Genomic DNA, 16,768 nt, shown 5'->3' on the forward strand with positions numbered 1-16,768 from the left:
CAAGTTTGGGAGCTGGAAGGAAGTAAGAAACATGAGCAGGGTGAAGGTAAATAGAAATTGTGCACTGAAACTAGATGCCAAAGACACAGAGTCATAAGCATACACAAAGGTCAGAGCCCTGGCAACTGAAGAAATCAATACAACCCGGGCAAGGCTTCTCACCCCTCACAGCAGAATGCTGACTACTTCTTGTCTCTGATGCCTTTCTCTTTCCCAAAAGGGCTGTTTCCCCTTTTGTGAAATCACCTTGTTTTGATGTACTTTCTTTCATTGATTTGCCTGGATCCCACCAATTGCCTGGATCCCACTGTGTGGTAATTGCTTATACATTTCTCTGTGAAGTCCTCAGTGCCAGACACAAGCTCACCACATGATACGAACGATGCTGGACTACAAAAGAGATCTTGAGAGTCCCTGTGTCTGTAGGGAAAACCAACAAACAGCTTTCATATACTGGTTCATTCTGAGACATAGATCAGATAAATCACACTGTCCTAATCCATTTAGATGCCTCTCCTGGCCTGGCTTTAAATCTTTACCTTGGTAGAAGAAGGGCAGAGGACTAAAAGGACATGCCAGGAGGCAGAAGATGTCTTTAGGTATTTTTGTAGGCAATATGGTCAGTTTTTAGGATACCAAAAACTGGCAATGAAATTCCTGCATTCAAACTCCATTAATAAGTTCGATACCACCATTCTTTCTTATACATGACTCATGTGCCAATCATTGCTCAGTATTTTCCATTTATCTTATAATCTGACTGCAACAATATATTTTTAAGATGTACTATGTGTGCTTTGCAATGGGTATGTCTCATAGGGAGGTCAGAGAGCTTGCCCAATGAGAAGTGAGGTGTTCAGTGGAAGAGCTTGGATTGAAGGGTCTGAGAGCCAAGGAAAGGTCTATGTATGTTTCCCATTCTCTGTGTCTGTGAGCATGGAGGCCTTTAGGTTCTGAGTGTCTGTTTCTTGAGAATGAAAACTAGTAACAAAGAGAAACGCTTTAAGAAATCTCCACAATTCAGGGAAAACTGTGCCAGTAATATCACCTTCATATCCACTACCTACGCAGATTGAGGAAAAAAAAATAGGAAAGAGGCAATTTTATGTAAACTTAGAAGCAATGTAATAAAAGTTACATTTAGGTAAATATCATGGCAGAAAAGATGTATTTTGTTAAAATTGCTAGTAGTTGAGAAAACAGAACAATGTGACCTTAAAAATCTTTCCTGTATATGTGTTTCAGTATATGAAATATATGATATGTTCACTTTAAAAAAAAATAGTTCAGCGAATATTATAGAATTATATGGTTACCAAAAAATGTCTTGACTAGTATATTCTAAAATTTTATAAAGGAAATACTGCACAAGTCAAATAGGAATTTAATTACAATTAATCTCTTGATATTTTCGTTCAGGTGAGTGTTCTTAGAATATATCCAATACTTGGCATTTCAAATGCTGTTTATTGAAATGATCTTTCTAGGAGTCATTCTTAGGAAAGTGCATATCTCATGGCAAGAAAAGTTCCTTTGACCCAGTAATTTGTTATCCTTAATTTCCTTTAACCTTTTATAACTCAGTGTCGTGAAGAAAGTTTAATTTATTTAGTTCATTTATCAATGATGTGCATGCCCACAATGAGGCAAATACCTTACAATACCACTTTCTGTATTTCATAGCCATGCAGTTTTATGTTGATAAATTGACTGGTTTTCATTTTTAACGTGACAAAAAGGTCAGAGGTGACAGCTATCTCACACAAATTCCTCTTGGAATGCTCTATGCATGTGTACCTTATAGAGCATTTATATGTCTTGCACTGGGTTGACAACTGGGAATACAGAGGCAAACAAGACCTTCCAGTCCTTTGCCCTCATGGGATACTGGTGTTGTACTTGGTAGGAGTGCAGTACCAGTTATAATAGCCTCACTTAATTAAGGTTGAGCAGCTGTTTCTTTGTGATTAAGTATCATATATCATATTGTATGGTGATTTTTAAGATGAACTTATCAAATTAGAAAAAAAATGCATATTCTTTTTTTCTGGTAGCCACGAATTTGCTAAGAATTCTCTAGTGAGCTCTTACCAATTGCAATATCATTTATTTACTTAAAAAGCTGTTGTCATGTTCATTATTTGAACAGTGGAAAAAAAATGGTAAGTAGTACAGCCATTATGGAAAACCATATGGAGGTTCCCCAAAAATGAAAAATAGAAATCCCATAAAATATAACAATCCCATTTACTGAGCATTTATCCAAAAGGAATGAAATCAGCATGTCAGAGAGACATCTGCACGCCCAGTTTCATTGTAGCACTGTTCATAGTACCAGGAAATGTAAATAACCTATGTGTCTATCAGCTAATGAATGAGTAAAGAAATGTGGTACACATGCACAGTGGGAATACTAGTCAGCATAGAAATAAAATCCCATAATTTGCAACAACATGGATAGAACTCGAGGTCATTATGTTAGGTGAAATAAGCCAGGTACAGAAAGACAAGTATTACGTAATCTTATTCATATGTGAAATCTTGAAAAATAAAATGATCTTATGGAAGTTGAGAGTAGAGTGGTAGTTACCAGAGACTTTGGAGTGTTGGAGGAACGAAGGGATAGGAAAAGGTTGATCAGTAGATACTTAGTTACAGCCAGATAGCAATAAAAATTTCTGGGTGCTGTCATGTTGTAGGGTGACTATAGATGACAACAGTGTGCTGTGTATATCAGAATGAAAGAATTTTCAGTGTTTTCACCAAATGATACATTTTTGGGAAGAAAATATGTTTAAGGTGATTAAAACATTACACAATGTATACATGTATCAAAGTATCACCTGGCTCTTCATTACTATGTGCGATCTTTGTGTTTTTATGCATCAGTCAAATTTGCTGTTGTTTTTTTGTTCATTTTGGGGGATGTCGCCCCCTGTAGGTGGGGTCCCAAGGCTGAATCTCTTAGGGATGTGTTTACTTTCTTTGGACCAGCCCATGAGGGTCACAGTACATAGATCCCTGATGTGGGAGCCCTGGTCCCAGCTATGTTCCATCCTTCTCCATCTTCATCACCAGCGATGTACACCATAGTCTCTTCCTGCAGGAGTGTTATCGACTGTCAGCCCGCCTCTCAAGTGGGACACCCAGAAAATGATACAACCGCCCTTTTCTCTCCGTGTCTCTTTTCTCTTCTGAAAGAACTGGAGATCAGCATGCCTTCTTGCTAATAAGCACATGTACAACCAGAAGAGGATATCATTTGGAGATTTATAAGTGAAGGCTTTAAGACATCCTCATTTAACGGAATAATACAGGGAAAGTAATTTATAATTAAAGGAGGTCTTACTCTGTGATTTGAGATTTTTTTCCTTTGTTCTTCAAGATTTCTTCTTAAAATCTGGACACCACATTTTTCTGGGATTTAAAGACTGTAACCATCATGTATATCATATCACTTTCAGCAAATCCTTGAATTTAGTTTCTTCTGCTTCTTTCACTCCTTCCTTCATTCTTTCTATGATATTTAGGGAATATTCGCCATGTGCTGTATTTCTTCATGAACTGTTTCAGATTCTTAGACGATGGTAGTTAAAATTTTGAGTTCTAAATTTTGATTTTTTTAAATTTTAACACAAAAAGTAAACTCAGCATTTGGCAGCATTCTCCTGAAGCAGGAAATGTAATTTAATTCCTCAATAATAAAATTTTAATAGATCTTATAGTCAGAAGATACATAGTTGCTTTTGTCCAGTAGCATTTGAAAGGATAGCTTCTAGAATTTCTAGAATTTTAATAACTTCCCTAATTTCTAGAATTTATATTTGGTTTCTAAAAATAATGAGAAATTGATGCTGGGTAGGAAAAAAAAAAAGCCTTGGCACAGTATTGTTTTAACAAATGCCAGCACTGTTTTGTCAATTACCTAAAAAAAATAATGACATTGAATAATCTGCAATATTTCAGTTTTTATAGAGATCTAAGAATTATGGCTGCATTCTTAGCTTGACTTTGATAGATTCAAAAGTAATTTTCATTTTTGCTCTCTATGCAGGTTATTTGGTTAAAGATCTTTTAAGTGAACTATAATTATGTAGATTTTATGTCTGCCTTTAAAATACTTCATGCTCTTTCACTGAATGGAGCCTTAGGATGTGCTTTTCATGTTGATTTAATCAAAGGAACTATGGATAATTTAATTGTGTAACTAGATATAGAGGAAGACTTTTTTCTCTTGCCTTTGAATTACTGATAATGGTCCTTGAGTGAAACAAAGTGCCTAAGAGTTTCATGTTCCATAGAAAACCACCAATAAAAATGATATTACTTAGAAGCAGTATTTTACCCAGGACTTATCAAGAGAACAACTCCTGCAAAAGCCAGTTCTTACTGCAGCATCCCTTATTGCACTCCCAAGCCTTTATGAGGAGGCACACCAGGGACCACTGCTGGCTAAGATGCTTATGGAGAAGGGTGTTTCTCCCCACTTCCTGACCTCAGCCTACAACAGATTCATGCAGAAATGGTGTTGGGGCATAAGAATTGTTCAGAAAGATCTGAAATTTCTGTAAGAAGTAGAAATTGACATATTTAACGTGACTCAAATAGGAGATTTTCCTTAAAGTTAATCTGCAGTCAATGCATGCAGTGACTCCTGTTTTTCATCTTTATACAAGTGCACCTATAAAATGGTGGCCAGCTGGGTTTTAAAAATAAAAAGGAGATTGGCAGGAGGATGGCAAGTTCAGGCCAGCCTCAGCAACTTAGCAAGGTCCTAAGCAACATGGCCCTGTCTCTAAATTAAAAAGAAAATATTAAAAGGGTCTAGGGTGTGGCTCAGTAGTAAAGCACCCCTGGTTCAATTCCCAGTACCCTAGTACCAAAAGAAAAAAAAAGGAAATAAAAGGATCTGTGAAATGAATTTACATTTAGGTTTGCTTTGAACATATACTGCCTCAACTATATGGTTGTGCTACAAGAAACCCAGAAGCATTTCTGCTATAGAACACCTAATCATGTAACGCACTACCTCTCTCTTTCACTCTTTGCTCTGTAACCTTGATTTGCCCCTTTCCTAGATTTTTTGGCATAATTTACAAAAGATGCTGATTATAGTCAGTTTGAGGAGGCTTCTTTCCATTTCAATTGCTTCCACTATACAAAAGGCTTTTAAAGGACTTTGACCAACCGCATAAGACTTTGCTTCTCAGAAGTGTGGCTGCCTGCACAGATGGTAATATTCTAATCCTCCCTGTAATGTTTCAGTGGTACTTTTTTCTAAGAAACAGGAGAACTCAATTCTATTCATGAATCTCTGATCTTAGAACTTAGCCTGGAGATAACAATTTAAAAAGGGCTCCATTTAAAGGAAACAATTATTCCAAAAGGACAAGGTCTATGGTTGACTAAAGACTACATTAGGGATGCAAAAGTATGTTGGGAATGTCACCTGCCTTGTAAACCTTTGGATTCAAAATATAAATATCATATTTAGGGGAGCATATAGGTGAGTATTAATTGCTTTCTGACATCCAACCTGGTTATTTTATTTTTATGTTCAATAGTGGGCTTTTATATAAAAGTGTATGGTTGTCTTCTTATGAACTAGAAGCTTAACAAGAGAAATTTTATGAAATATTATCCATTTCTTCAACTGTAGCAGATGTAGCTCAGTATTTCAGTAGGCTTCTGTAGTTCAAATTAAGCTCCACAGTTTGTAAAGAATCATAATTAAGGATTGTTGTTGTTTGTTAGATGCCTACTGATTCATTATTGAGTTTTTTTAAAATGAGGTTTATTTGAAGGTGATCCAGATGGTGGTTCCCCTCAGCTTCAGGGAGAGGCCTTGGATGGGGAAAAGGAAGGGCTGTAGGCTCTGACCCCGTGTATGTCACAGCATGTTAAAGACATTCATTGGCTCTGTGCCATTTGGAGAGTGGTTTGCTTGAATTTTGTCTCTTGGATATCAGTGAAGAGTAAATTCTCAAGTTTCACTCATACTAGTTTTTAAAAATGAAGTTTATGATCCATGCTTTTGGAAGATAAGCTTGCATTGTATTCAGTGTTTGTATGGATTATGTTACTGCATTTTTAAGAAGATAATTTGTTATAACAGAAAAATTTTACAGAGATTTACCCCCCCCAAAAAATGTTTCTTGGTTTTAATTCTTTAGTGCAGATAATGGAATGGAAAACTTATGTCTCTTTTTGTGTGAATGTTTTATCTAAACATCTAAATATCTTATTATTCCAATAAACAGTATTCACAGGGTTCAGTTTCATTGATAATTAGTAATATAACTGAAATACATAGTAAAGGAAGAGTAAGTTACATAATAAGATAAATGATTTTTACTTACAAATATCATATTAATAAAAAACTGTGGTTAAATTATGTTACCATTATTAAATGTGTAATGACAATTCTAAAAAAGGATTTTAAATTGATTGGCAGATTTTTAAAAATCCTTGTTAGCATTAATGAGGAATTATACACCATAATGAACAACTTGAATATGTTCATAATTAATTAATTGTGAAAAATAATGCTAAGTCATTTATTTTACCTTATATCTGGATGAACTTTAAGAGCAAATATTTAACATATATTTTTATATGTAAAATCATAGGCTTCACACTGCTGTATTCGTACATTCCTATATACCAGATACTTGTTAATTATTCCTTGATGGGCCAGGAACCATGCATTAAAGAGTTATCTCAGCATCTTCCCAAATTTTCATATGGTTTAATTTAATTATAGGATTAGAATAATGCTTTAAATGATTAGAAAATAACCTTGGTTTATTTGTAGTTTATTTAAAAAATTTTGTAGTTTATTTAATAAAATCTGAGGAAAAGCCCCAGTTCAAAGTTTCTCAAAACTATTTATATATTTAGCATATTTTAGCAATCTAATTTATCTCATGTATGTATATTATATTTTAAATTTATAAATTTTACAAATAAAATGGATAAATTTCGTGTATAAAATTAATAAACACTTATTAAAATAAAACACTAATCAAAAAATTAAGGCATATTTTCTTCTCAAATTCGTATTTTCTTTTCAAATGATATTCTCAATTCTTCAGATAATTTTTAAGGTATTATTTTTCAAATGAAAATAAAACTAACTCACCATTTGATAACTCCACTCTCTTGGTTCAAACTGATTATTCCCAAATATATCTGTCCCATTGCAAAGTTTTAATCTGGTTTTGATATTCAGTCTTTGTGTTAGAAAAGGAAGAAGTTAAATAGTTGAAGAGAGAAGTGATCCAAAGCCGGATACAGTAATGAATGCCTGTAATCTCAGTGGTTTATGAAGTTGAGGCAGGAAGATCATGAGTTCAAACCCAGCCTCAGGACTTTATCAAGGCTCTAAAGCAATTTAGTGAGACCCTAAAGCAATTTAGTGAGACTGTCTCAAAATAAAAAAATTAAAAGGGCTGGGGATGTGGTACAATGGTTAAGTGATCCTGGGTTCAATTCCTGGTACCAAAGATGGGGAGGGAGAACCAAAGCTTTTGATCTTAGACATGTCAAGTGTGACAACTGTTCCCAAGTAAGTACAGAGGACTTCATGTTTTATGTTTAAAATGGCTCACCATTTGCCTTTAAATAATTTCCAGTGCCTTCTCTTCAAGATTTTGGGGGAGGGTGAAGTCATGATGGTTAGGTAGAAATGATCTGACCACATAGTCACAGCCTTGTCCAGCCACCTATTGCCAGCTACATTCCTGCCTGGTTCCACCACCACTGTGGTAGCTGAATGTGTGCCTTGTAAATATCAGATCTTATCATGTGTGTGGTCAGACCCACTGGATAAGAATATAAACCACATGTCCATCACCTGTACTTGTTAATTTTTATTTATTTATTTATCTCTTCCTTTTCAGAATGCTCTTGTATCCAGCATTGAGTTCTTTTTTGTCTTTAGTGTCTGTCTCAGATTCACTTTTTGCTCAGCTTTCCTGGCATGGCTTCAGATATTAGTACTCGCAGTCTTGTAGCTCCTGTCCTCTGAAATGTCATTTTGTTTATTTCTGCACCTCCTAAAAACAAGAAACTTGAATAAATTGAGATTTTAAAATGGGTAATTGAATAACCATTTAGAACCTAAAAATGTTCCTGGTAAGCACATTTCTGGCAAGAAGAGAATCACGTATGGCACTAGTAATGTTACTACTTATGTTTTTCAAACAAATGTGAGATACTCTTGGATGAGGATTGAGAAAATGCACATATAAAACAAATTAGTTTGGAGCATGGAAAAAATCCATACTGTGGATTTCTCATGGAATTGGTGCCTGAAGATTTATTTTATAGAAACTCACTTAAGATTGGCAGGATATTCAGCAGACATGTTTAGTCTCTATTATTGTGATACTTCTTGGGATTCATGGGTAGCAGAGGGTAGGGGCTGTAGGAGGGGAATTAACTGAAAGTCAAGTGTCAGATTCTAGGACTTCGGTTCCATTCTTGCATGTTGGTCACAGAATGCCAAAAGCATATGCACAACAGATGTGGCTATTTGGAACTTCACCATGAAAAATGTACCTTATGTTGCAATCATGCTGTAATGAAGCCCATCATTCGACAAATCCCACTCAGTTTCATCCCAAACCAAATACATTCATTCTATATTTTGCTGCAATACTATTAATAAGAAAAGTCAGTCAAGAATGAAAAGATATTTCACCCAAGTTTCCAGGATGAAAGTTATGAAAGCAACCAAATAAATAGCACCAATTTAAAAAGGAACTCAGAAGAAAATTGAGACAATTCAGGAAGTGGACTGAAATTTCATAAAAGCTCTAAGTAACATATTTAGGGAGAAAAGTGAAGAATTTACCATAATAAGCACAATATACTTTTAAAATGGCATAAAAATAACAAGAAAGAGCACTTAGAAAGTTCTGTTTTTTAAAATATATTTTTAGTTGTTGATAGACCTTTATTTTATTTATGCATATGTGGTGCTGAGAATTGAACCCAGTGCCTCACACATGCCAGGCTAGTGCGCTATCACTGAGCCCCAGCCCCAGCCCACAGAAAGTTTTATTTTTAAATAATGAAGAAATGATTGTTGAAATAAACTGAAAACATCTATTAAGTAGAAAATATTCCTGAAAGTAGAAATGAAATCCAAAATGTAGACAATAAGAGTGAGAAGATAACTAAAAGTTGATGATCAATCATGAAACTTCAATATCCATCTAACACAGTTAAGAAAAAGGGAAAAAATAAACAAAGATAAGAAAATTACCAAAGAAATATCAGGTAGAGTTGGGGGAGGGGAGACAGGGAGAGGCTGGTAACCTGTACATACTACCTTAGGTGGGGTAGGTTCTATTGCACAGAAATGTGACTCCAATCTATAATAATGCACTTTATATTCTAAGGTTGACAGAGAGAGGGTTTGAATGTTCTTACAGAAAGAAATGATGGATGTATGAGGTGATGGACATGCTAATTATCCTGATTTGATCATGACACAATGTACACAGATAAGGAGACATCACAGTGTACCTCATAAATATCTTTAATTATGTGTCAATTAAAAACAATTTAATTATGTCCTTCAGTGGTGGAGCACTTGCCTGGCATGTGTGAGGTACTGGGTTCAATCCTCAGCACCACATAAAAATAGATAAAGTAAAGATAGTTTGTCCATCTACAACTTTAAATATATTTAAAATAAAATAAAATAAAACTTCAATAATTTTTAAAAAGAAATGCCAAGAAAATATCCCATTACTGGAGAACATGAGCCTCTAAATTGGAAAGCACAAACAGACCCAATATAGTCAGTGATAAAGGATTCAATCCAAAAGTATATCATTATGAAAATTCAGTATAGTAGCATCAGAGAGATGATTCTGAATATTTAAATAGAAAAAGGAAACAGGCTCAATGTACAAAGGGCTGGAAAAAAAAAGGAAAGCATTCAATCCCTTAACATCAATACTCAAATTTAAGGGATGATGGAGCAATGCATATCTTGAAAATTTTGAGGACAAAATTATTTTCAACCTAGAATTTTGAAGATAGAACAAGAGAATGCAAAACATTTGTCTCGTGCATTTTTTTTTTCTCAGAAGCTGTTGGAGGAAGTGCTCCAGGGTCCACCTAAAATAGGGAAATAAACCAATAAAGGGGATTCATGGGATTCAGGAAGCCAGAGCTGCAACCACTGAAACTTCAGTCAGAATGAAGAGAAACTGCGTATCCTAGGGAGGCAGCAGGCTGCATTGCCACCAGTCCAGACAGGAATAGGAGCATTTGAGGGTGGGGATTGTGACATTGACTGCATCAGACAATACTGAGATCTGGATGCATTTCGGAATTTACAGATGCTTTACGGATTTGAGGATAGTAGCAATTGGTAATGACAAAATCAATCCAATAAAAAAGCACTGATTAATTACAAGAAAAAGAAAACGTTGATTAGGAAAGAATATAATACTTTTCTCAGTGATCATGAATAATAATAATAATGTTGAATGTTTCTAAAATATGATATCTCTACTGGTAGTTTGAAGAGGAAAGAAAGATATTATTCAAGTTAGAAGGTAAATGCATATTAAAAAGATAATATCTAAAATTCGTAACTCAATGAATCAATGTAAAATTGTTATGTGAATGCAGTCTTCTCTTTTTCAACCTCATGCCCTGGAATCTCATTGCCCTCTCTCTGCTTCTGCCATTCTTGCTTCATTGCTGTTCTTCCCATACCAGGCATGACCTTGTCTGAGAGCTTTGCACCAGTGCCTGGACTGCTCTTCTCTCAGGTGTCTTCCAGTTACCCACTGGTCCTTTTTGAGTCTTAGAATGCCATCTATTCAGCAAGGCCTCCTGCGACCCCCGTGTGTAAAGTGGTACTCGCTGGATGGTCTGCTATAAAGCTTTTCTTCACAGCCTTCTCACCCTCTTACATGGCATGTGATGACATCTTTCTTGCTAAGCCTCTTTTCTCCTTTACCCCAAGATGAGCTATGCAAGGACAGAATGTTTGTCATTTGTTGGTTGGGTTTTCAACAGTGTGTCCTGAGTTTCTACATATGTAAAATGTGTAGATCGAAAACTTATCATTTTAATGAACTACTCAGTGTTTCAGTAAGCTGTTCAATAGTCAGCAGACAGTATAAACTGGTGGAATGAATCAATCAAATGAAGGAAGGAATAAAGAAAGGAAGAGAATAAAAAATGGAGGTGTGGGTAAAGCAAAGCATACTGTTAGAAGGTATTTGCTTTGTCTCATCAAATATATGATGGTTTTAGTATGAGTAGAGGCAAGATAAATGGAGAGACGTGAATGGGTTTGAAACAGGTTTTGAGCATAGACCTGACATAATGGTGAGAAAATATGATTATTTCTAAAAGCAATTTTTCATTAATTTTGTGAGCTAAAAATAAAGAATACTCAAATTCTGATGTATGTTGGAAGTGAACAGTACTCATAGCCATGAAGAAATGGAATTAAAAATATTTAAGTTTCAGTTAAATTCATAGATGCTTGAGATTTTTAAAGGAAATAAAAAATGATATGACTAAGCTAACAACAATAAAAAAGTGGCAGAGCACTTGCCTAGCATGCCTGAGGCACTGGGTTGGATTCTTAGCACCACATAAAAATAAACAAATAAAATAAAGGCATTATGTCCATCTACAACTACAAAAAAATTTAAAAAAACAATAAAAAATTTTCAAACAAATTTATCATTTAGCTTTGACTGTAGGTTGCAAAATGAGGATTTGTGTGTGTGTTTTAGAATTTAAAAGCTCATGTCTAACATTAATGGAAGGTTTGCTGTTGTGCTCATGCATTAATCTTTTTTTCAATTAAAAGAACATTTCATTCCATTTTTGTTGATAACAATTTTATGGAAGTACAGTTCACTAACATGAATAAAGTTTTTATTTAAAAAGGACATTACATTAATTAATTACTTTTTAATTAACAGATAAGTTGTATATTTTTATTATGAATAGTATGTTTTGAAGTGTTTCTTCATATATTTATCATTTTTGTATTATATAGTTATGACTGGGTTTAAGCTTTTAGGTTAAAAATTCTATCTTTTCAAGTTGGGGGTATGGCTCAGTGGTAAAACATTTGCCATTGTGTGAGGCACTGGGTTTAATTCTCAGCACCACATATAAATAAATAAATAAATAAAGGTCCATTGAGGACTTAAAAAAAATTTTAAATTCCATATTTCACTCTGATTATATTTGAAAATGTTGATGATAGATTGATCTCATTGTATTGTAATTGGCCAGTTCAATAGAAATATTTTTTTTCTTGCCCCAGGAGTAGTAATAGCTAATACATAGACACTGTGGCTTTCTTTCATATTAACCCATATGTTCTATACCAAATACATCTAACAATGCTTCATTCATAAATTCTGATGCCCATCTTTAGCAAATAGGCACAGCAGCCTTCTAACTCAATATCTCTGACTCTTCTTTTCCTTGTCCTTTCATTTTCCTTTCCTTTTCTGAATCCTAGATGGGTTGCAGGGGTGGTAAAATGGTGTGGTTGTGAAAGACCAAACTTTCCAAGATCTTTCCCCCTGCTGAAGACTACTGAGAGAGAGATTCAGAAGTAAGGGGAAAAGCTACAGAGGAAACCATTCTTTTCTCAGTTAGTCTGCAATGTAAACTCAACTCTACTCGAACAATCGTGGCTCTCATTCATATGCATCCTATAAGAAAAAGATTTATGTATTAAGAGCTGCTTGATTTTTATGCATATATATGAAATATTTTTCATTTGATGAGCAGTTTAGTATTTCAAAAAACTATCTGTTATTGTATGTACCTAGACCACTCTAACTAAGGTCCCTTCCAACACTTATTTCAATGGCAAATCTGCCCAGGAAGAATGTAAAGAGGAAGAATTAATTAAAGTTCTGTTCATAAGCTACTAATCAAGAAATAGAGTTATTCTGAAGAGGGAAGTAGAAATTACATTTGAAATAAAAAATCATGATGAAGTATATTCCAAAAGTATGAAAACAAATTCCTTTTTATCTGACAGGGTTAATGTATAATTGAAGATTTTAATAACTGAACAGAAGGAAGTATTAGATAAAGTCAAGAAAGCCTAGGAAATCCTGAAGGCAGTTTGAAGTTAATTTCATATATTGTTAACTGCAACTACTTTATATGAAAAAATGAAAAATCTGCACTTCATTATGAATACCATGTCCCTATCCACTGCTCCTTGATAGCAGCCAAGTATGGGAGACACTGAATGATGTTTACTAAGTCGACAATGTGTTTAGCAGGGCTTTACACTCATTCTGTATTCAGTCATCATTTTTATTCATTCTTATGTTAGATATTTATTGAATTCTTACTCTGTGCCTATTGAGATTGAAGGGTGTTTTAATGAGCTTTCTCATTGCTGTAACCAATACACCAACAAGAATAACTTAAGGATTAAAAGTTTAGTTGGGCTCTCAGTTTCAGAAGTCTCAGTCTATAGATGGTTGACTCCATTGCTATGGAACAGGTGAGGCACCATATCATGGGGGAAGGGCCCAGTGGAATAAAGCTGCTACCCTCATGGTAGCAGACAGCAGAGGAATGGAGGGAGGAAGAACACTCCTTCCAGGACTCACCTCCTCCAGCCACATCCACCTTCCTATAGTTATATTCAGTCCATTCAGACTAGGATGGACTGATTAGGTTACAGCTCTCACAGTCCAATCATTTTACCTCTGAATATTCCTGCATTAACATGAGCTTTTGGAGGACAACTGAAATCCAAAACAAAACAAGTAGCTCATTGGCTTCTAAGCTCTTAAAGTGATCTCCAGACAGAAGGGAGACAGGCATACATTCACAGAAGGAGGATGGCTTTTGCCACTGGAGGAGTGTATGGAAGTGCCTGTGCCTAGTGCACGTTTGGTTGCGGAAGGGAGAGGAAGGATGGTTTTAGAGTAGCAGGACTTGTGTGTGTTATAGGAGCCAAAGAGGAAAATCAGGGAATAGAGAAAAGTTGAAGCTCAAGAAATCCTAGAGTAGAGTAGGATAGGAAAGAGTAAGGGCACTTTCCTCTATGAGACACAATGAGAAAGAGGTCTGTCAGGGAATGTAGAAGTTAGTGAAAAGGTGGAGAGGTGGGAACTTGCAATATATCCTGTGTAAATGCTTCCATTTTCTTGGTGATAACAAAATATTGAGTCAGTTCCTACCCATAAGAGGAGAGATTAAATGTAGTCACTGCTCTGTAGAGGAACAGAGAGGATTAAATGGATTACAAATGGCAGGAAATATGTCCCTGATAATGTAAATCCGAAATTCAGTGAATTTCTTCAGTGGATACTTTTTTTTCCACTTAACATAATATTATTTATTTATTTAACATAATATTATTTTTTAAATTTATTTCTTACATACATGGCAATAGTGTACTGCAAAAACAAATGCCAAATGTTTTCTCTGATATAAGGGGTGACTCAAAGTGGGGTAGGGAGGGAGAGCATGGGAGGAAGATTACCTCTAGAGAATGAATATTTTTTGAGCACCGACAGTGTGCCTGGTTAAGTGTCAAGTATATAGTGGGAAACAAGACAGAATGTTGATGCTCAAGGGATTCATAGTCTAGCACACTAAAGAAATAATTAAAACATATTAAACAAAATATGACTCAGTTGTAACTGTGAGAAAGACTGTGTGTATCAAGGGAGTGTTATTAAGTTACCATGTGAAGGATGAGAAGGACTTGGGGTGGGGAGGGGTGTGAGGAGGCAGAGAAAGGAGGAAATAGAGATATCAGGTGTATAAACAGCTAAGCAAGGTTCCTGAGACAGGAAGGAGCTGGAGGGTGGCAAGGCCATGGTGTCCCTGCTGGGTTACAGATATGGCTAATATCCTTTGTCCAGCTCTTGTGTGCTACCCAAGGCACTGCAAAAATTATCATTTTCTTACTGCACCATGATATGAACTAATTTGAGAAGGCCTTCATTAGGAGAACTGACCCAAGGAAGTTTTCCTCTTTAACACCAGCAAGGTGCATGGAAGAGATGAGACATCTGGATATTTTGATTGATTTGGCACCTCTCCTGTGTTTACAGCTTTTTAATTGATTGGTTTATTTAGCAATACATATTTCTTTTAAAAAATGATGTTACATTTATCCTGTGCTAATTAAATAAATATTGAAAATTGTCACTGAGATGCCAGTAAAATGAAAGCTTCTCTTGGGATTGCTTATCAAGAGATTTGGACAATTCCCTTACCTTACACAATAGGGTATGGGAAGAATTTTCTATCATTTATTTTTCATGAATGTGTTTTTACTGCAATGGACTAAGAGTAAAAGAAATTTCAGATTATTGAATATTTGACCAAAATTATTCTCAACTTATTTGCACAGACGGATTAAATAAATAATTCAGTAAATCATAACGTTTTGGCAAAAATATTGTAGTTTAATTGTTGGGAAAAATAAGAACCGTTACCTGGAATTATCCAGCAGTCTATATTCAGGGTTGTGTGTGTGTGTGTGTGTGTGTGTGTGCGCGCGCGCGCGCGCGCACAAGCACTAGGGATTGAACTCAGGGACATTCAACCACTGAGTCACATCCCTAGCCCTATTTTTTTTTTTTTTGTATTTTATTTAGATAAAGGGTCTCACTGAGTTGCTTAGCACCTCACCATTACTGGTGTTGGCTTTAAACTTGTGATCCTCCTGTCTCAGCCTCTCGAACCACTGGGATTTACAGGAGTGCACTACTGCACCCAGCTATATTCAGTTTTTAATCTGGTACTTTCTTTTTTGCCTCTTTATAAAGTGCGTACACAAGAGAAGCAAAAACCTGGTATTGCCTCTCTCACCTCTGAAATTGTGTGTTTACCACTGCCTTAAATGATTGATTTATTGATGCTTGTTTTTTTTTTTCAGGATTTTTTTAAGCATTATTTTTTTGTTTGTGTGGAAACAATTATTAAACTCACTATTAATTTCTGGTTGTAATCTGTATTACAAAGGTATGTTGTCTAAAGTCCCAAGTAAGCATCTTGCACAGAAAGGATACCAATGCTCTTTCTTTTTGTCCCCAAATATAAACCTCTGGAGATGTGGTGAGAGAGAAAGGCATCCAAGTGTGTGTCCATGGCAATCTGCTGGCTGTGTGCAGGAAGTTACAGCGGCATTAAGCCATGAAAAAGATCGATTGTTTTTGTGAAAAATCCCCAAGACATGCCTTGAATTCAGAGACTCAAGTTCATTAAAATCATAAACCATCTATTAATCTCTCTCTTTTCATTTTTATTTATTTATTTTGTTAAAATGTCTTTGGTGGTCAGTGGTATTTTAAAGAATAAAGTGTAAAATTTTTGATTAAAATAAGAATGTAATGGGATTGTTGAAGACCATAAAATGAAATCCTCAATGCTGTTTTCTTCCTGAAGAGTTTTTTTCTACATACTTGCCTAACCTCTCTTACCTAGAACTGAACATGATGTGAGATTGGTGACTTTCATTACTTTACTCACTCATGTGCTATGCACCATGCTGGTTTTACATATAACAACTTTTCCAGGGTTTTGTTATTATAACCCAAACTACTGTTCAGTTTCCCATTTGATGGACTGGACATCATGGGCATCATCATATGAAAGACTAATAAAATTACATTAGTTCTTGTTGGTTGTGTTGAAGAGATGGCAATCATCTTTCTCCCTGATAAGCAAGGCCCACTTAAACATGACAGTGTAATGGGCACACACTCCTTCCGGTGACCAG

At 35.3% G+C, this 16,768-nt stretch overlaps 1 protein-coding gene across 1 annotated transcript in view; it reads left to right on the top strand.

The window, feature by feature from the left end:
• Window positions 1–16,768, top strand: part of Ptprz1 (protein tyrosine phosphatase receptor type Z1) — a 170,562-nt gene that overhangs the window by 26,584 nt on the left and 127,210 nt on the right. The gene's annotated exons all lie outside the window — the stretch shown is intronic.

Source organism: Urocitellus parryii, chromosome 3 (assembly GCF_045843805.1).
Source record: "Urocitellus parryii isolate mUroPar1 chromosome 3, mUroPar1.hap1, whole genome shotgun sequence".
Classification (NCBI taxonomy): domain Eukaryota; kingdom Metazoa; phylum Chordata; class Mammalia; order Rodentia; family Sciuridae; genus Urocitellus; species Urocitellus parryii.